Raw genomic sequence first — 22,310 nt, 5'->3', positions numbered from 1 at the left:
TGGACAAAGAAAAAAAGCACTGTATTTTAGGTACACCTATTAATGTTGAAACAAATATTATTCAAACTATGACACCGGAGGAACACATAAAGGAGACCTTCGAGAACACTCCAGAACCCTTAAAAGGAAGAGGTATGTGATACGGTAAGTAAACGGACTCCGAAAAATCCGCAAAAATATTTTCTGTTAGTTTTGGAATATTAGGAAAATCGGGAAATTGATAAACACACGGGAAGGCAACCGAGGTGCCTACTAGGCACCAGGCCGCGCCAACCACCCCTCGCATGCCTTGGTTGGTAGTGGGCCCCTTGGGCACCTTCCTGGCTCCGTTTTCTTGTAAGACAAGTATTTTCCTATATAAAAATTCTTTACATATATATATATATCGATGATTTTACCCCAGTACAACAGAGAAATCCTCTGATCTTTTTTCGTGTTGTTTTTTTGACACATCTAGATCACCATGGCCTCATCACGCTCCTCCAAGGACAAGTTCTTCTAGAGGGTCATCAACCCCTACTTGCCGAAGGTGCTGAAGCACCCTCAAACCATTGTTATGTGTGAGGGGGTTCTCCACATTCGGGATGTTCAAGGGCCCAAGAAGATGGGAACCGTGGAGGCCACGCTCGAGGCGGTGGAGGAGGATATCTTCAGGTGCCAAGGCATGGTGGAGCGTGGACCCGGTGCCAATCACCTCATGATCATGGAATTCACCCTATGATCAAAAGGTGGATGTCGGGTCCTTGAAGGATATTGTCTTCACCCTCAACGAGCAAATCAATTTTCTACATGGCCAAACCTTCGTTCTTCAAAACCAAATCTTTGAGTATGAAGCAAGGTTTAAAGGTATGAGTTTAGCTGCCAATTGCAAGACTCTCGAGACTCGTGCCTCCTATTATGATGGTGATCCACTACCATGGAAACCGAAGACAAGTTTTATTCTACTTCATCATTTACACCACCACCACCTTCATCTTATTCACCAAAGAAGGAGACTTGAGTACAAAGGTATGAGCACTCCCCTTGGCTTGTGCTAAGCTTGGGGGAGGTGCCCCGGTATCGTATCACCAACACTCTTATTATCTTTATCTATCGTAGTTCGATGTTTAGTTATTTTGTGATTTGGTCAAATAAAAGTTTAGTTCGATCCATCTTTTTGTGTGCTAGTTTTCTGATCTATCTATCTATGTAATCGAGTGAGAGTTATATAATAAAGTTTAGTTTGAGGTTCTACTTCTTTACTTTCTTGTTGCAATCAAAATAAAGGAAAATATTGAAAATGATCATAGCTAATCTTATAGTAAGTAGTGACATCACAAAGAAAAGTATAAGTGGTAAAAAAATACTGAAGGTTGACAAACATAGCATTGGTCGGTGTTACACGTGAAAGAGTTAATAAGGGAAGAGAATATTTATATGCAAATACACTATTGACATCTTTTATGATTTTGAGCCCTCATTAATTATAATATGCCAAAACTATTGACGTTGGACCAGGAAGACAACGTAATGATTTATGTTTTTTCACATTTACATAGAAGTTATATTGTTATAGATCCTCTAACATGTGGTGCTTGCCCAATATCTTTGATAGCCAAAACTCCGCACTAAGTAGAGATACTACTTGTGCATCCAAAACCCTAAACCCAAATCCATGTTTTAAGAGTCCACCATACCTACCTATGGATTAAGTAAGATCCTTCAAGTAAGTTGTCATAGGTGCAAAAGGTAATAAAAATTGCTTCTGAATGTGTTCGATCATTTAGTGTGAGGGAAATTAAGCGTTTGTACGAACTTGTGATGGCAATAATAAAAGCGATAAACTGCATAATAAAGGTTGCCATCATAAGGGGCAATATAATGTAATGTTCCTTTGCACTAAAGGATTTGGCATACAACCAAAAAGCATGTGACGACCTCTGTTTCCCACTGCGAAGCCTATATTTTACTTTTATGTATTTACTTTTATGCAAGAGTCAAAGTATTCTTCTTTGTTCCTTTTTATTTTCTGTTTTGCAAGCATCATGTGGTGGGGAAATATCTCGACTATCAACTTGAGTGTGGGTAGTCATGAGTTTTTATTGTTGATGTAACCCTTGAAGTGAATACGTTGGGAGGCGACGCTTTAAGCCCCTATCTTTTTGTGTGTACGGTTGAAACCTTTTGCTCATATGTATGTGATGAGTGTTAGCAATCATAGAAGACTAACTGATGGTTGAGTATGTAGACTTGCTTAAAAGCTCTGATATGTGACTCTTCATGAAAATGTGATGAATTGTGTTGCAAAATTGACTAAAAAATAAATTGTTACTTTGATGTTGTGATTAACTGTTACTTGTTTATGAGAAGTTTGTATGACGAAATTTATATGATGAAAATGAAGTGATGAAGTATTTTATAAAATTTTATTTGCTATTACAATAATGAGCATGATGCTACTATGTCTGTATTTTGTTTTAATCGACACCTCTCTCTCAAAGCATGTGGTCATGATCTTTGTTTTCGGCTTTCGCTTGAGGACAAGCGAGGTTTAAGCTTGGGGAGTTGATACGTCCATTTTGCATCATGTTTTGCTACTATTATTTATAGTGTTTTTATGCATTATACCACTTTACGGAGTAATTCTAATGTCTTTTCTCTCATGATATGCAAGGTTTACACCAAGAGGGAGAATGCTTGCAGATGGAATTCTGGACCTAAAAAACATACGTCAGAGATACCTATTTTGCACATCTCCAAATGGTATGAAACTTCACGAGGACTTTTTTATGGAATAAATAAGAAACACTGGAGTAAAGAAGTACCAAGGGGGGCTCCCGGGTAGCCACTAGGTACCAGGGCATGACAGCCCCCCTGGCGCGGCCTGGTGGGTAGTGGGCCACCCAGCCCACTTCTAGCGACCATCTTCTGGTATATATTCACTTTTGACCTGGAAAAAATAAGGAGAGGACTTTCAGGAGGGAGAGTCGTCGCCTCGAGGCAAAACTTGGGCAAGAGCACTTTTGAACTCCGGTGGAGCGCTTCAACCGGGGGAACTTCCCTCCCAGAGAGGGAAATTGACGACATCGTCATCACCAACAACCCTCTAATATTGAGGAGTCCAATCTTCATCAACATCTTCAGCATCACCATATCCTCTGGCCGCCTCTGTGACCTCTGGTCGCCTCTGCCCCGTCCTTTGCCGTCTCCGACCAGATCTGGCTTGCATGGCTCGTATCTGCCTCGACCCGTCCATGCTCGACGTCCAGCACCGTCGGTGTGTGCAAATCCCTCCGCCAAAACCCCTAGTTCGGCAGCACGAGTGAGCTCGTCCTCCTTGTCAGCTCCTTCCGTGCCCTCGACCATGGGTAGCTCCACCGCGGGATCTACATCATCCGCCATGAGTTCTTGTTCGTGTTTGTGTCCTTGACAGTTGAGCCACCACCTTGTTGCCTTGTTATATCGTTTCCAAGACCATCGGTACCTTTGGTTCATCGCGACCAACAAGTCCGGCCTTGAATGATCGACCACCCAGGGACTCCCTCGGCCACGTACCACTACCGTTGCCCAAAGACCAAGGCCACAACTAGGGTACCCGAACGACAACCACCAGTGCAAGTGTCACAAATGATCTTTGTCACCATGCACGAGTACCACTACGACAAGTGTACATCTACCATTGTCGGGGATCCAACAGGACTGTTGTCGTGTACCTCTACTTCCATGACGTCTGTGACAACCTTTGAACACCTACACCGCATCGACCAAATCAGCTCTAAAATGCATGCTTCGAAGGTATAACCCCGAGAAAACACCCGTGAACGATTGCATGTGTGATGTATGAGATGAACCACGTGTTTGCATCATATGCGATCGATCGTTGCATGTTACCCCTCTTTTGCCATACCAACGACACGTGGGGCACCGAGTGTAACACCGTGGATTTCAGCTAGAATGATGCATGTAGTTAAGCTACAGCAAACCATGATGTTAAGCTAATGTTTTTGCTACAACATGTTTGATCACAATGGAATCACATCTCTTTTCATGTTCCTAATGATTATCAAAATTTATTTAATAAGTAGTTTAAATATTTTTGCAAACGTGAAAACAAAAATCGAGGTTTGTTACAAATAGTCCCTAAGCAATTATAAAATTGTAACCATCTTTTTACAAAGTGTTTAAGTGCCTCTAAACAATAATAATAGTGAGCAATATATTGTTTAATTGCCCTTTTTGAATTATGGTATTTTCAACACAATTTCCTGTGCCCCCAAACTTTTTGTGGCTCTTTCAAATATTACCATACTAATATTTGACCAAGTGGCATACTTTTACAAAAGTCATCTTTGTTGTGAACTTAATTCAAGTAGTAGCTTTTAGATGAAAATTGAAGGAAATCTAAAAAGAAAATAGAAGCCCATCCTTGCCCCCTTGGACCTTGGCACACTAAGCTGACATCCGGCCCAGCCCACACCCGCAGTGTCCCTAACCTCGCTAGAGGGACACAGGATATAATTGCAAGGCACTACCACACTTGGGCACGTCGTGGCGGATAGGTACCAATAGTCAAAAGTTTTCCATATCAGTACTGCTTCATGGACAAATTGTTGCAAAACAGGCTGACACCCATATAAACCCGTATTGACCACATATCTAACATACCTGGCCCGCATGTCAGGCGCCACGGTGGCGTACACGGTCCGAACCGGCTTGGTCGCTTGTTGTAACTCGCTCGGGCCCCATCGATCAGGACAGACGCCTCCTTTCTCCCCCTTCTCCTCGCACTCCCTTGCTTCTGCCTCTCTCGCCGCCGATCGTCAACCGCCACCACCACCGCCACCGTGCAATGTTTTATGAGGATGAAAGTAGAAATGACATGTCCAGCCTGGACATCAACTCTTCCTCCGGCGACATGCAGTACCGTGTCAGTTGTAGAGCTAGGGTTAGGGTTAGGGTTTCTGTTTCTTGACTTGGGGGGATTTGTCTCTGATTTTGGTGGGTTCTTTAGATCCCTGCTAGCATCAAAGACGAAGACTACATGGGCTTCGAGATTTCGGCCTTGGATGTTTGCTCGGAGCATCGGCTACCGACTGAGCGTCGCGTAGCATTTGAAGGATTTGAGAGAGGCGGGAAGTTTTTAGTGTGTGCTCAGCCGATAAGAATCCATGTGATATATTTTGTATTTACATTTTTCACAGTATGATCTTTCTTGGGGCTGCTCTGTTTTTGGTGATGCTTAGTTTAGGCTCTAGAATGCTTAGTTCCTGCTGATGGTCACTGTTTATTTCAAATGGGCATTCTTATTTCCTGTGTAGTACTATTAAAGATTGATCTTAGTTCCTGTTGATGGTCATTGTTTATTACAAAATGGTCATTCTTATTTCATGTGTAGTACTACTAAAGAATGAGCTTGGTTACAAGTGCAGAAGCTCATTATTTATGTCAAGTTGTATGCACTCATTGTTTTGTTACAAGTGTAGAAGCTCATTGTTTATGTCAAGTAGTGGTCATTAGTACTGCTCATTTGTTATTCATGTAGGTGGTGACATTTTAGCTAAATGAATCATTACTACTCATTACTACTAAATGAATCAATCGTAGTTTTTATTTATGTAGGTAGTGACATTTTAATTGGTGTGCTGTACAGAGTAATATAATATGTGTTTTTTGTATTGCAACAACCTCATAATTGTGGTTTTGGTTTTGTTGGGTGGGTAGACCCAGAGTGGACTCCCACAATGCAAAATGCATTGTTGAAACTTTGGGAAATGTTGGAAGGCAGCAAGAGTGCTAGGAGGAATGATAACTTGGAGAGTTCAATAAAAATTACCATCTGACAGAAGAGAAAAGAAATCTTGATGCAAACTATGACAAACTAGTAGAAGATGTGAATCAACTGCTCAATGCCCAGGTGGATAGGGTCATGGATTTTAGCTATTTGCAGGATAAGGTGAATGGTGCAGAGAGCTCTAGTGTTGTTGTGGCTGTCATGAAGACTGAGATTGAGAAGAAAGAGGCAAAGAAAATGGAACTTCAAGGGAAGTATTCAGTGCTTATGAACCTTGTAGAAGCTCAAGGCAGGGTCATTAGGAACCAGAAGGCTATTCATCTGAAGGAGAAGGAAAAGCTAAGTGAGAGGTTAAGGTTGATAAACTGAACAATTCTAAGGAAAAACTCAAAGATGACATTGGGGTGCTCAACCTTCACATTGGTGGTGTGAAGAAAGGAATGGAGAATCGCATTAAACGTTGGGATGAGCTGAAGCTCGAGATTACTGATCAGTTGAAGGTAGTGGAGAAGAACCAAGATAAGTTGAAGATGATCAGGGACATTTAGGATGGATGAGCTAGATGAAGATGAAGAATAAGATTCAGATGAAGATGAAGAAGAAGAAGTATAATGTGTTGCCCTTTTGTGAATTATGGTTCTTCAATGCAGTGTAATTTATGGATATACTGGTTGTAACTTTTGAATGTTTTATGTTGAACTCCACTATGATATGGTTTGTACCCATGTTCTAATGTAATAATCTCTGAGTTATGCATGTTTAAGTGACTTGATGTATGGTCAACCCCACTATGTTGTGCTTTGTTATATATCCTTTTATATGTTACATTGACAGATGGCTCGGGTCATTAGCATATCATAGAACCAGAAAAATCACTTAGTACTCATCACTTACCACACAATAAGTCACTTAGTACACATCACATAGTACTTAGTACGGATCATACAACTTAGTACACAATAAGGCACTTAGTACATCAGTGATGGTTACCACTTGCACACAATAAGTCACTTAGTACACATCATAGAACTTAGTATACCATAAGTTACTTAGTACACATCATAAAACTTAGTACATCAGTGATGGTTACCGCTGGTAGTAAAAAATGACATCCAGCCAGATTGGTTTGTTGGCATTTGAATAGATGATGAACCTCCAGCTGCATATGTTGGGGTAGGAGCAGATAATGAACCTCCATCTGCATAAGTTGGGTCAGGAGCAGATGATGAACCTCCAGCAGCAAATCTTGGGGTAGTGAAAAACCTATGAACACTGGCACTACTAGTTGACCTTCTTATAGATCTTGCAGGTGCAGGTTGTGATCTTGCAGGTGGAGGCTATGATCTTGCTTCAGTCCTTGATCTTGTAGGTGCCTTGCAAAGCACATAAACACAAAAGTATTTAGCACATGAACATAAAAGATGCAAAGAAATTAACAAGGTTTTACCACATGCTTGTTTTTCCTCAGAGCCAACTTTGGTCTCACCTGTTGTCTGCAGTTGTTGTACCTGTGGCCTTGGAGCCCACAGTTGCTGCATGTTATAGTGGCCATTCTTGAACTGTCCTTTGGTTTTGGAACCTCAAATCTACCCTTTATTCTCTTCTCTTTCTTTCTTCCCCTCTTCACATGTAATTTGGGTGGCCCTATGTCTGGTCCACTTGTCCTTGTCCAATCATGTTCACCAGGAATAGGATATATCATTGGTTGATAAGAAGCTAGGTAGAAAGGGTTTTTGAAGAATTTGCACACATAGTCCTCTAGAAAAAAATTTGCCTTGTTAATTGCTGATATTGCATGGTTGCATGGTATGCCAGATAGGTCCCACTTTCTGCAGCCACATGTATGCACTTCCAAGTTTACAGCTTGTGTTTGATGCCCACTTGTCACTTGCCATAGATTTACACCAGCTTGGATAGGTTTGCAGAATATGGCCCTTTCGTTTTCCACCTCTAGCTTCTCAGCATAATGTGGTGTAATCTCCCACAAAGCTGCCTTACCTCTCTCTCTGTTCCTATGCCACCTCACCATCTGCTTGTCCTTGATACCATCAATCATAGTCCTAATAGGTTTTTCCTAAAATCTAGGATGTAATTGTTGAACACCTCAGACAGGTAGTTAACAACCAAGTATGTCTTGCAGTTAGTGTCAAAAGCATGCCTAGCCCATGTGTGCTTAGGTATTCCACTTAGCCACTTCCAAGCTTCCTCACTCTCATTTTTTAGACCATTCATGGCAATGTTAAACTTGTGTTGCTTATAAGCATAGCTGGCATTATCCATGCATTTCTTAAGATCTTCCCCCCTAAACCCAGCATTCTGGAAAGTTGCATAGAGGTTTCTAAGGAAAAAATCTTTGATGGTAGTTTGGGAAAACTTGATTTACTGCATTTAGCACGCTCTGATCACATAGCATGCTAAACTTAGGTATTGTACAACTGCATCTATACCATAAAATGCTAATGCAGAACTTAATAACAGGAAGATGCATGCATACCTTCTGTCTATCAGACATGATAGTATAAGCACCAAAAATCCCAGTTTCACCTCCTAGACATATCTTCTATTGGTGCAGAAACCAACACCAGTTAGTTGTGTCCTCTTGTCCAACTATAGCAAATGCAAGTGGGAAATATTTTTATTGCCATCCCTTCCAAAGGAAGCAAGGATTTGAGCACCAGTGGTCAGCTTAATGAAGCATCCATCAACACCTGTTGATACAAGAAAAGAACAATTTATGTCATTATAAAGAACAGGTAAACAATGAAAATCTATGATGCACATTAAAGGCATAACTAACAAATGAATGGTCTGCATCCAATCAAAAATCCCTCCCTTGCTCCATTTATGCAGAAGAACATAGCATGAAACCTTGGTCATGGATGTAGTATTTTTGTAGTAGGTTTTGGAGTAACTGTTGTAACTACAAATCTACTACCAGGGTTTGTATCCATGATGGTCTGAGCATAATCCCTAAGTCTAGGATACTGCTTCTTGTGCTCTCCTAGCACAGCTTCTACAACAAGGTTTTTGGCCCTATAGGCCATGTGCCTTGCCACATCAACACCAAACTTCTCCCTGCAATTGTCAATCAAAGTGTGTATGCTAGTGGTGGGATCAGACCTCAACAATGACTCATAGGTCTTTGCAAGCCACTTTGCACTAATCTTGATTTATTTGTGTTGGTAGGGCAAGTGTGCTCCAACCTCATTTTCTTAATAGCAAAAGTCTTCTCCCCTTTGATAAATGCAGCAACTATGCAAAACTGGCAGTGATCTTGCTTACAACAAGCAATGATCCTTTGATCTGAGTTTCTGTGATACCTGAAGTCTCTGGCCTATGTGATGTGTAAGCTCAACAAAGCTTCTTTGAATTGATGTTGATCCTTAAACCACATGTACAGACATAACTGCTGATGTGGTTGCTCAAGTTTGTCATTGTACAAGATCCTTGGTTTCCTTTGCTTGGCCCTACTCTTCCTCCCTTTAGGTAGCACAAATGAGAGTGACTCGTGTCCATCATCTTCATCCTCAAACAACAACCAATCATCTTCCTCATCTGATGAAGGAATGAAATCAGGTTTCACCTCCTCTAACACACTTGAATGTGACCTAGTAGTGGGGCCTTTCCTAACTTCAAGTTTCTTCCTCCTTTCGCAGGTTTTTGCATTCGAGGCTCTTCTCTTGCAAAAACATTGACATCATCCTCCTCCATCTCAAACAAATCTGTTGGAAATATGCCCTAGAAGCAATAATAAATTAGTTATTCTTAAATTTCCTTGTTCATAATAATCATTTATTATCCATGCTAGAATTGTATTGATTGGAAACTCAAATACATGTGTGGATACATAGACAACACACTGTCCCTAGTAAGCCTCTAGTTGACTAGTTCGTTGATCAAAGATGGTCAAGGTTTCCTGACCATAGGGAAGTGTTGTCACTTGATAACGGGATCACATCATTAGGAGAATCATGTGATGGACAAGACCCAAATTATATACGTAGCATATTGATCGTGCCATTTTATTGCTATTGTTTTCTGCTTGTCAAGTATTTGTTCCTATGACCACGAGATCATATAACTCACTGGCACCGGAGGAATGGCTTGTGTGTATCAGACATCACAACGTAACTGGGTGATTATAAAGGTGCTCTACAGGTATCTCCGAAGGTGTCCGTTGAGTTAGTATGGATCAAGACTGGGATTTGTCACTCCGTGTGACGGAGAGGTATCTCGGGGCCCACTCGGTAATACAACATCACACGCAAGCCTTGCAAGCAATGTGACTAAGTGTAAGTCAAGGGATCTTGTATTACGGAACGAGTAAAGAGACTTGCCGGTAATGAGGTTGAAATAGGTATGTGGATACCGACGATCGAATCTCGGGCAAGTAACATACCGAAGGACAAAAGGAATGACATACGGGATTATATGAATCCTTGACACTGAGGTTCAACCGATAAGATCTTCGGAGACTATGTCGGATCCCATATGGGCATCCAGGTCCCGCTATTGGATATTGACCGAGGAGTACCTCGGGGCATGTCTACATAGTTCTCGAACCCGCAGGATCTGCACACTTAATGTTTGGCGATGTTTTATTATAGTTGAGTTTTATGCGTGGTTACCGAATGTTGTTCGCAGTCCCGGATGGGATCACGGACGTCACGAGGGTTTCCGGAGTGGTTCGGAAACGAATATTGATATATAGGATGAATTCATTTGGTTACCGGAAAGTTTTCGGACATTACTGGAATGTACGAGGAGTGACGAATGGGTTCCGGAAGTTCACCGGGAGGGGGCAACCCTCCCAGGGGAAGCCCAAAGAACTTATGGGTGGTGCACCAGCCCTGAGTGGGCTGGTGGGACAGCCAAATAAGGCCTATGCGCCATAGAGAGAAAACCAAAGAAACAAAAAAAGGTGGGAAGGAAGCGAAGGACACCACTTTCCAATCCTATTTTGAGTAGGATTGGAGTAGGAGTCCTACTCCTCCTCTTGGCCGGTGCACCTTGAGGGCTTCGCCCTCAAGGCAAGTCCCTCCCCCTCCCTCCTATATATACTACTCCCTCCGTTTCAAAATATAAGACCTTTTAGAGATTCCACAAGGAGACTACATACTGAGTAAAATGAGTGAATCTATACTTTAAAATATGTCTATGTACATCTGAATGTAGTTTATAATGCAATCTCTAAAAGGTCTTATATTTAGGAACGGAGGGAGTAGTGATTTAGGGCTGATTTGAGACAACTTTTGCCACGTGCAACTCAGATCTAAACACCATAGTTTTGCCTCTAGATCGTATTTCTGCGGAGCTCGGGCGGAGCCCTGCAAGAGTAGATCCTTCACCACCACCGGAGCGCCGTCACGCTACCGGAGAACTCATCTACTTCTCCGTCTTGCTTGCTGTATCAAGAAGGCCGAGATCATCGTCGAGCTGTATGTGTGTTGACCGCATAGGTGTCATCCGTTCGGCACTAGATCGGAACGGATCGTGAGACGGATCGCAAGACGGTTCGTGCAACGGATCACGAGACGGTTCATGGGACGGATCGCGGGACGGTTCGTGGGACGGATCATGGGACGCTTCATGGGGCGGAACGAGGGACGTGAGGATGTTCCACTACATCAACCGCGTTTCTTAACGCTTCCTGCTATGCGATCTACAAGGGTACGTAGATCCAAATCTCCTCTCGTAGATGGACATCACCATGATAGGTCTTCATGTGCGTAAGAATTTTTTTTGTTTCCCTTGCAACGTTCCCCAACAAAATCATCAACCTCAGTGTCACCCTCATAATGTAGTTGTTCCTCATCTGAATTTTCATCTAAATCTTCATCTTGATCTACATCTTCTTCATCTGCTAATTTATTCTCCTCTATTATCTGTGCATCTTCAGAAATCATGTACTTCTCCATGCAGATTCATCACAACTATTATGTGCCTCCTCAAACATTGGTTCTTCCTTCATTACAGCTTTGAGCTTGTCCTTTTTGAAGTTTATGCTCTCTTGGGTGCACACAGTAGTAGGTTCAGTAGCACTGCTATGAAAAACAACACCTTGTGGATCAACGCAAGAACTGCAGGCTCACTGAGATCATACAAAACAGCTGGTTGATACAATATTGCTTCTAATTGTTCTTCTCTGTGACAAACATTAATGGCATTACTGACATTTGATCTCTCTTCTCTTTAACGTAAAAAATTTGGTGGTGCCCTCACTAGCAAATTCAGAACTAAACTATGCTTATATTCCTTCTTCAGTTGCTGTAGTTTGATGTTTGTGTCAATCAATTCTAAGCCATGCTCTCTCTCCTCTCCTATGCCTAAATGTTTTATGTGGTATAGCTCATTAGAGAAATAAAACCCTTGTGTTTGCAACACTGCATATAGGTTCAGAAATGTAACATCTGAGCTACATAGCTTCTTATCCAAATTGGGCTACGAATCAAAGTGAATCCGAAGTTCCCAAACACTATCATGCAAACTACAGTTGATAGAAATAATATGAAATGATCAAATAACCGTAACCCACCAGATTTTAATTAGGAAGAAAGAGGGATAGAGTAGAAGCACTTACACCACGCCGCCACCAGCACCACTGGTCCAGTGATGGCTACTGGTAGGGTTGGCCACCCAGATCTCTGCCAGCCTCACCCTGTCCTCCATGGGCAGCGCCGCCTCCTCCTCCATGTCCTCATCATCGTCGAAGGAGTGGTACGAACTAGAGCCGCTGTCGTCCACAACCAGACCTACGTGGTCGTCTGGCCCGAGGCCGGGAAGGTCTCCGTACCCTCCCGCAACGTCATCACCGCCAGGAGTCGTCGCCGCCATCACCGCCACCGGGAGTCGCCATGCAGAGAGGGAGATGGAGTGCAAGGCTACAGTTCGTCCAGTTCGACACGGTTTGAACGAGACACAATGAGCGACCGAGCCGGTTCGGTAACCAGTTCGGTCCGTGTACGCCACCATGTCGCCTGACATGCGGGCCAGGTATGTCAGATACGTGGTCAATATGGGTTTATACGGCTGTCAGCCCGTTTCACAACAATTAGTCCATGAAGTGGTACTGACATGCAAAACTTTTGACTATTGGTACCTATCTGCCACGATGTGCCCAAGTGTGGTAGTGCCCTGCAATTATCTCGGGATAGAGGTGGCTGGATCCCCACCACGGCGTCAGCATGGCCATGCGTCGGCCATCGTCGGCCCATTCCCCCCTATAAGATGCCGGCGACCTCCCCTATGGACCCTAACCCTTGCCACTCAGCCCCCTCGCCTCTCCCTCTCTCCTCTGTCTCGCCACGATAACGCGCCCAATGCGAGCGTCACCGTCGCTGCCCCTCTCCGTCGTGCCACTGCCTCAATGGCTCCATCGAGCCTCGCCACCACCTCTCCTTGGCAATGTCGATAATGCCCTGGCATTTGCCTCCCTCTCTCCCCGTTACACTGCTCCTGCTCGTCGCCCCCACTCTCAAGCACCTGCCATGGCCCGGACCGCATCCCTGTCGCTCTCGCTACGCCTCGTTAACCCCACGTGTGCCCCCTGCCTGAGCATGCTTGCGTGTGCGCCCGCCCTAGCCGCGTGCAGCTCGCGCTCCCTCCTCACCATCGCCCCAACGCTGCTGCCGCTGCCGCCCGCAGCTGTGCCAGTTGCACTCGCTACTGCCTCATGTCGTTGTCGTCCTCGTCTAGCCTCGCCCTCGCCCGCTCCCCTGTGTGCGCACCTCGCGCCCCAGCATGCACCACCCGTGCCTGTGCGCGTGCGTCCGTGCGCCCGGGCCTTGCTTGTGACAAGCCCGTGGCTCTGGTCACCACCATTGAAGACTGGGAGCTCAACTTCGGCCATCCCTGCTAGCGCAACTAGATGGAACGGTTCCGTCGTGCCACCTGCATATTGTAGGACCCCGCGTCCATCCAAATGGTTGCCGGAGACGTTGTCGGTGTCCCTTTGCCGCTTCCTGTGGTCATCGATGTCGGCCACCGCTGCCTGGGTCACTAACCAATGGGCCCAGACTGCCAGTTAATTAGCTTACGACTAATTAGCATTTAAATTAATATAGCAGTCACTCATGACCGAGCCCCACCACTTTAATTAACCCTGTATTAAAATAACCCCTGTATTAGGCTATTGTCGCTGATAGGTGGGGCCCTACCACTGCTCGAGGAGGGGCTCACCAATCAGCATGTACTGAATGGCCAGTTTTGTTGTTGGGTGCACTAGACCGGATGCACCTAGCAATTTTCTTTTATTTTATAATTACTAATAATTTCAGAAAATGGTTAATTTTTCTAAAAGCATATAAAATAATTTGTAACTCAGGTGAAAATATTTTATACATGAAAGTTGCTCAGAAAAATCCCTTGAATCTAAATACATTGTCCGTTCATGTGTCACATGCTCCTAGAATGATGAACATAGACATTTGGCGTTAGGATCATCTGTTCGTTAGAAGCCAAAGACCCGAGAAATATCGTCACGTATTTTCCTGCTCTGTCTCTGACGTGTAGTACTGCGTTATCTCATCCCTAGCATTGCATTTGCCCTGTCATTCATCGTGTTGCATGTGCTTGCTTTTATTTATTGTTTCTTCCCCTCTTCTTTGTGGTACACACCGAGACTCACACTGCTGCCAGTTACAACTACGCCTGTCTTGATTAGCCTTTTGTAAGAGAGCAACAAGGCAAACAAACCACCTTGACCATTCCGATATCACCCATTCTTTCTCCCTCATGCTTGCATTAGATTTTGCTAGTGTTGTAGATAGCTCCTATTCTGATGCATAGCTTGTTTTTGTTAAAATGTTGTTGTATCCTACTGCATATTAAATGCTTAGTATAGGTTGATTAGTGATCCCCAGTGACCCCATGATGTCCTAGTTACCCCTGCTTCATCATCGAAGACTCAACGACTTGAAGACTTGAAGACTTGATCATCTTGATCGACGAGTCAGACCCATCACATCACCTCACACCCCTTAGTTGTACGACCGTATAGAGCTACTATCGAGAATCGAGGGTAATACCTCATAATGTACTCATAATGTTAACTATGTAGTGTACTTAACCGGAGGTGGATTACGAAGGGTGATTCCTCCTTCACCACTTATGATAACGACTCTATCGTGCAACGCCTCAAGCGTGAACCATCGAGGGTGATTCCTCTCTGGCCACCTTGACGGTTACATCGATTGGAATCCATCGAGGATGACACCTCATATTCCTTTGATGTTATAGATACACAGTTACTTTAACTTTACTACTTGAACATCATGAGATGTGTAAAGCAGGTGGATTCCCACGTGATAGTGACGAGGCATGCCTAGGCATTCTTGGCCCTTGCCACCAGTCCTCGAGATGGGTGGACCACATACCATGGGTCATTGATCGTCACCTGAGTTAAGGAGAGGGTGGATACCCATGTGATTGTGATGAGGCATGACCGAGCATTCTTGGCCCTTGACACAAGTCCTCGAGACGGGGCGACGGGACCACATATCATGGATCATTGATCGTCACCGCAGTTAACAAAGCATTAATGGGTTTGGATATGTGATCTAAGAAGGCCTCTGGCCTGTTTCGCACTAACTACCACGCGAGAATAAGTATGGGTACTCTACATCGTATATTTGCTCGAAAGCTCTTCAGATGTCACTATTGATTGGCACGCGTCAGGGTGGCCCGCGTAAGCACCATCTTTATATAAAAAGGTGCCAAGACTGACACCGGCCGTCCACGTAACACAGGAGTGTGAAGAGAGATTGGCCCATAACCCCTTCGCAATTAGGATGTAGACCAGCGTGTGATAACCCACAAGTATAGGGGATCAATTGTAGCCTTTCTCGATAAGTAAGAGTATCGAACCCAATGAGGAGCTAAAGGTAGGACAAATATTCCCTCAAGTTCTATCGACCACCGATACAACTCTACGCACACTTTACGTTCGCTTTACCTAGAACAAGTATGAAACTACAAGTACTTTGTAGGAGTGATAGGAAAGGTTTGCAAGAAAAGAAAGAACATGTAAATAAAAACTAGGGGCTGCTAGAAACAATTACGTTAGTTTAACGAGTGTGGAAAAGTGGTGGTAGGAGTTGCGGAATTGTCCCTAAGCAATTTACTATGTTACTAGACCGATAGCAAGTTCTATGTGGGAGAGGCCACTGCTAGCATGTGATCCCTTACTTGGAATTCTATGCACTTATGATTGGAACTATTAGCAAGCATCTGCAACTACTAATGTTCATTAAGGTAAAACCCAACCATAGCAATAAGATATATTGGTCCCCCTTCAATCTCGTATGCATCAATTTCTATGCTAGGCTCAAGCTTCTGTCACCCTTTCCCTCCAATACATAGTCCTATAAACATACTACTAACCCTATGGTGTGATCCACGCGCGCGCTCATATGATGGTCACCAAAGGACAACGACATAACCACAAGCAAATTAAACCAATCATAGCAATTCATCAATCACCGATAGGACAACGAAAATTTACTCACACATCATAGGATGGCAACACATCATTGGATAATAATATGAAGCATAAAGCACCATGTTCAAGTAGAGGGTACAGAGAGTTGCGGGAGAGTGAACCGCTGAATATAGATGGGGAAGGTGATGGAGGTGTTGGTGAAGATGACGGAGGTTTTGGTGTAGATTGTCGTCACACGATGATGTCCCAGGTGGCGTTCCGGCGCCGCCGGGAGAGAGGGGGAGAGAGCCCCCTTTCTTATTCTTCCTCCTTGACCTCCTCCCTAGATGGGAGAAGGGTTTCCCCTCTGGTCCATGGTCTCCATGGCGGTGGAGGGGCGAGAGCCCCTCCGAGATTGGACCCCTCTCTCTCTCTCTCTGTCCTTCTGTTTCTGCGCTCCCAGATTTTGGATTTCACCGTTTCTTAAATTCCCGGAGATCCGTAACTCAGATTGAGGTGTCCTTTTAACACGATTTTATTCCAGGTATTAGCTTTCTTGCGGCGAAAGAAGGGCCCCAACCCCTTTAGGGATTGGTCACAAGCCTGCCAAGCGCCCCCCCCCTAGGGCGCGCCTAGGGGGCTTGTGACCTCCTCGGGCATCGTTTCGCGTAGATTCTTCTTTCCAAAAAATCATAAATATTACAAAAAAATCCCTGTAGGTTTTTATTGCGTTTGGACTTTGTTTGGTATGGATAATCTGCGAAACAAAAAACATGCAACAAACAGGAACTGGCACTGGGCACTGGATCAATATGTTAGTCCCAAAAATAGTATAAAATTTGCGAAAAGTATATGAAAGTTGTAGAATATTGGCATGAAACAATCAAAAATTATAGATACGACGGAGACGTATTAGCATCCCCAAGCTTAATTCATGCTCGTCCTCGAGTAGGTAAATGATAAAAAAGATAATTTTTGAAGTCGAAAGCTACCTAGCATAATCTTGATCGTATAATCTAATCATGGCATGAATACTAAAACACGAGTGATTCGAAGCAATAGTCTATTATTTGACATAAAGACAATAATATTTCAAGCATACTAACAAAGCAATCATGTCTTCTCAAAATATCATGGCCAAAGAAAGTTATCCCTACAAAATCATATAGTCTGGCTATGCTCCATCTTCCCCACATAACGTATTTAAAGCATGCACATCCCCGGTTTTAGCCATGCAATTGTTTCATACTTTGGTGTTCTCAAACCTTTTCAACTTTCACGCAATACATGAGCGTGAGCCATGGAAATAGCACTATAGGTGGAATAGAATATGGTGGTTGTGGAGAATACAAAGAGGAGGAGATAGTCTCACATCAACTAGGCATATCAATGGGCTATGGAGATGCCCATCAATATATATCAATGTGAGTGAGTAGGGATTGCCATGCAAGAGATGCACAAGAGCTATAAGTTTATGAAAGCTCAAAAAGAAACTAAGTGGGTGTGCATCCAACTCGCTTGCTCACGAAGACCTAGGGCAATTGAGGATGCCCATCATTGGAATATACAAGCCAAGTTCTATAACAAAAATTCCCACTAGTATATGAAAGTGACAATATAGGAGACTCTCTATCACGAAGATCATGGTGCTACTTTGAAGCACAAGTATGGTAAAGGATAGTAGCATTGTCCCTTCTCTCTTTTCTCTCATTTTTATATTTTATTTTTTATTTTATTTTTCTCCTCTTTTTTTGGTGGGCTTATTTGGCCTGTTTTTCATTTGGGCTTCATTGGCCTCTTTTATTACTTCCTCACATGGGACAATGCTCTAATAATGATGATCATCACACCTTTATTTACTTACAACTCGATAATTAGAAAAAATATGACTCTATATGAATGCCTCCGGCGGTGTACCGGGATGTGCAATGATCTTGCATAGCAACGACATCAAAAAACGGACAAGCCATGAAAACATCATGCTAGCTATCTTATGATCATGCAAAGCAATATGTCAATGATGGTGAGTGTCATAATAAAAGGAACGATGGAAGTTGCATGTCAATATATCTCGGAATGGCTATGGAAATGCCATAATAGGTAGGTATGGTGGCTGTTTTGAGGAAGGGTATATGGTGGGTGTAATGCATCGACGAAAGTTGCGCGGTACTAGAGAGGCTAGCAATGGTGGAAGGGTAAGAGTGCGTATAATCCATGGAATCAACATTAGTCATAAAGAACTCACATACTTATTGCAAAAGTCTATTAGTCATTGAAACAAGGTACTTCAAACATGCTCGTAAGGGAAGGGTTGGTAGGAGTTGACCATCGCGCGATCCCGGCTTCCACACAAAGGATGACAATCAATAAATAAATCATGCTCCGACTTCGTCACATAACGGTTCATCATACGTGCATGCTATGGGAATCACAAACCTTAACACAAGTATTTCTACAAATACACAATTACTCACTAGCATGATTCTAATATCACATCTTCATGTCGCAAAACTATGGCAATGAATCAAACATATCATATTCAGTGATATACAAGTTTTATGTAGGATTTTATGACTAACCATGTGAATGACCAACTCCTGTTAACTCTCTAAATAGGTATAAGTGAAGCATGAGAGTTTAATTATTTCTACTAAATATATGCCCCGCTCTAACAAATATAAGTGAAGCAAAAGAGCATTCTACAAATGGCGGTTTTCTATGTGTAGGGAAACAGGCAATCCAAACTTCAAATGATATAAGTGAAGCACCTGAAGCATTCTATAAAGTCATACTCAAAAGATATAAGTGAAGTGCAAAGAGAATTCTATAAATCAACCAAGGACTATATCATACCAGCATGGTGCATAAAATAAAAAGGAAAAATAAACAAAAAAGATGCTCCAAGCATTTGCACATATCATGTGACGAATAAAAATATAGCTCCGAGTAAAATTACCGATAGATTGTAGACGAAAGAGGGGATGCCTTCCGGGGCATCCCCAAGCTTAGATGCTTGAGTATTCCTTAAATATTACCTTGGGGTGCCTTGGGCATCCCCGAGTTTAGGCTCTTGCCTCTCCTTATTCCTTCATCCATCGTGGTCTCACCCAAAACTTGAAAACTTCAATCACACAAAACTCAACAAAACCTTCGTGAGATCCGTTAGTATAATAAAGTAAATCACCACTTTAAGTATTGTTGTGAACTCATTCCAAATTCATATTAGCATTATATGTACTATAATCCAACTTCACCATGGTTCATACCCCCCTATACTAACCGTAGATTCATCAAAATAAGAGAACAATGCATAGAAAACAGAATCTGTCAAAAACAGAACAGTTTGTAGTAATCTGAACTTATAGCATACTTCTGATACTCCAAAAATTCTGAAAAATTATGATAATTAATGAAATTTGTATATCAATAAGCAGCTAAAAGAATCAACTCATTATCACTCTCTGTATAGAAATAATAAATGATTTCGTGAGTGCAAAGCTTCTGTCTTTTTCAGCATGATCAAACAACTATCACCCAAACTAATCATAAAGCCTTTACTTGGCACATTATTTTTATAATACAATGTAATTGTACAAGGTGATAATTATTTTTGCGAGAAACTTCCATGAAAAATACTACATTGTTTCCATGAGCATGAACACAAGTGCTCAAGGTCGACCCTCACTTCCGCAATGCATCACCTTTCAATCGCTTCTCTTTTTGAAAAAGTTTTAAGTTCCCCTCTATATTTTTTTGTTTTTAAACTATATAAAAGCACTCAACAGAAATAAATGAATCTCTAAAACTTCTGGGTTGTCTCCCAGGCAGCGCTTTCTTTAAAGCCATTAAGCTAGGCATAAAGTGCTCAAGTAATGGATCCACCCGGATCCCAAGGTATATCAAAGCCAATTTTAATTAGCGATGATTTGTAATTTAGTAGTGAGCACAAGGTAACATATGTCATCCAATGACGAAGTCTAACTCTCTTCCTATGCATTGGCATGTCATAAAAGAACAATTCATGCACATCAACTAAAGGCCAATACATAGCATAAGCAGTTTCTTGCAATTTTATCGTATTGGAAACATAGAGAGGTGGAGATGTAGTTCCTCTCTCATAATAATTGCAAGTAGGAGCAGCAAGCACATGCATATTATATTCATAAAAATCATCATGTGTAATAGTAGAAGGCAACCCATCTATGTAATCCCTAATAAGAGCAAACTTCTCCGATATAGTGTAGTTGGGAGAGTTCAAAAAGATAATAGGACTATCATAAGTGGGTGCGATAACAACAATTTCATGTTTAACATAAGGAACTATAGAAAGTTCTTCTTCATAAGCATCATTCATATTGTCATCATGGCCACAAGCATAGCAAGCATCAAGTTCATCAAAAAGGAATATTTCAAACGAATCCAAGGGATCATAGCAATCAACATAGCATTCATCCTTCGGTAAGAACGAAGGGAAATTAAACAATGTATGAGTTGAAGAGTTACTCTCATTAGAAGGTGGGCACGGGTAGCTAGTCCTCTCTTCCTCCTTTTGTTCTTCGCTCTCCTCGTCATCTTTTTCATCTAATGAGCTCACAGTTTCAGCATTTTCTTCTTCCATAGTTTCCTGCAAAATGTTAGTCTCTTCTTGGGCAGCGTAGAATTTCTCCATAAATCAATCAATATGGCCATTATATTCATAATTAGTATAACAATACCGAAGCATAACGAAATTATTAGATCGGTAAGCAACATCATCATTATCATCACACCTTTTAAATAGAGCTTCAATTTCATAAGCACCCATAAAAGCAACAAACTCTTCTATCTGTTCCACATCATAGTAATCATATATACCATTAGCATAAGAAGCCAAGGTTTCATTAGCATTAAATTTACAAGAAAAGGGAAGGTGTTTAGCCTTCATCCTAGAGCAACAAGTAATATCATATCTCGAGCATAGCTCCCAAGCATACCATTTCAACATATGAATTTGATCCCATAATAGTTTCCCTTTTCGAGTCAAGCGATAATCCCTAAAGTATTCACGTTGATCCAACGTGTATCCCATTATATAGTTTAATGGGGTTTTCTTAGTATTATTAAAGAAGTGCATAATATTTTCCACATAACGAGCATCGAGGGTTTTAGGAGGTTCCCCATCTCCATGAGTAGCAAGTACACCTTTTTTTTGGTATTTCGTGTTCCATGTCCATAACTAAAGATAGATAACAACTTAGAACAACAAATAAATCTACATAGTGATAAAGCAAACAAGCACATACGAGAATATGCACCCCAAGCTATTGCTCCCCGGCAACGGTGCCAGAAAAAAATCTTGATAACCCACAAGTAGGGGATCAATTGTAGCCTTTCTCGATAAGTAAGAGTGTCGAACCCAACGAGGAGCTAAAGGTAGGACAAATATTCCCTCAAGTTCTATCGACCACCGATACCACTCTACGCACACTTTACGTTCGCTTTACCTAGAACAAGTATCAAACTAGAAGTACTTTGTAGGAGTGATAGGAAAGGTTTGCAAGAAAAGAAAGAACACGTAAATAAAAACTAGGGGCTGCTAGAAACAATTACGTTAGTTTAACGAGTGTGGAAAAGTGGTGGTAGGAGTTGCGGAATTGTCCCTAAGCAATTGACTACGTTACTAGACCGATAGCAAGTTCTATGTGGGAGAGGCCAGTGCTAGCATGTCATCCCTTACTTGGAATTCTATGCACTTATGATTGGAACTATTAGCAAGCATCCGCAACTACTAATGTTCATTAAGGTAAAACCCAACCATAGCAATAAGATATATTGGTCCCCCTTCAATCCCGTATGCACCAATTTCTATGCTAGGCTCAAGCTTCTGTCACCCTTGCCCTCCAATACATAGTCCTATCAACATACTACTAACCCTATGGTGTGATCCACGCGCGCGCTCATATGATGGGCACCTAAGGACAAAAACATAACCACAAGCAAATTAAACCAATCATAGCAATTTATCAATCACCGATAGGACAACGAAAATCTACTTAGACATCATACGATGGCAACACATCATTGGATAATAATATGAAGCAATACAATTAGAAGTATGACTTAATTTGAATTGTTGTCTTCAAG

This window comes from Hordeum vulgare, chromosome 2H (genome assembly GCF_904849725.1).
Source record: "Hordeum vulgare subsp. vulgare chromosome 2H, MorexV3_pseudomolecules_assembly, whole genome shotgun sequence".
Taxonomy (NCBI): domain Eukaryota; kingdom Viridiplantae; phylum Streptophyta; class Magnoliopsida; order Poales; family Poaceae; genus Hordeum; species Hordeum vulgare.
The sequence above is the reverse complement of the archived record's forward strand: the minus strand, read 5'-3'. Positions refer to the sequence as shown.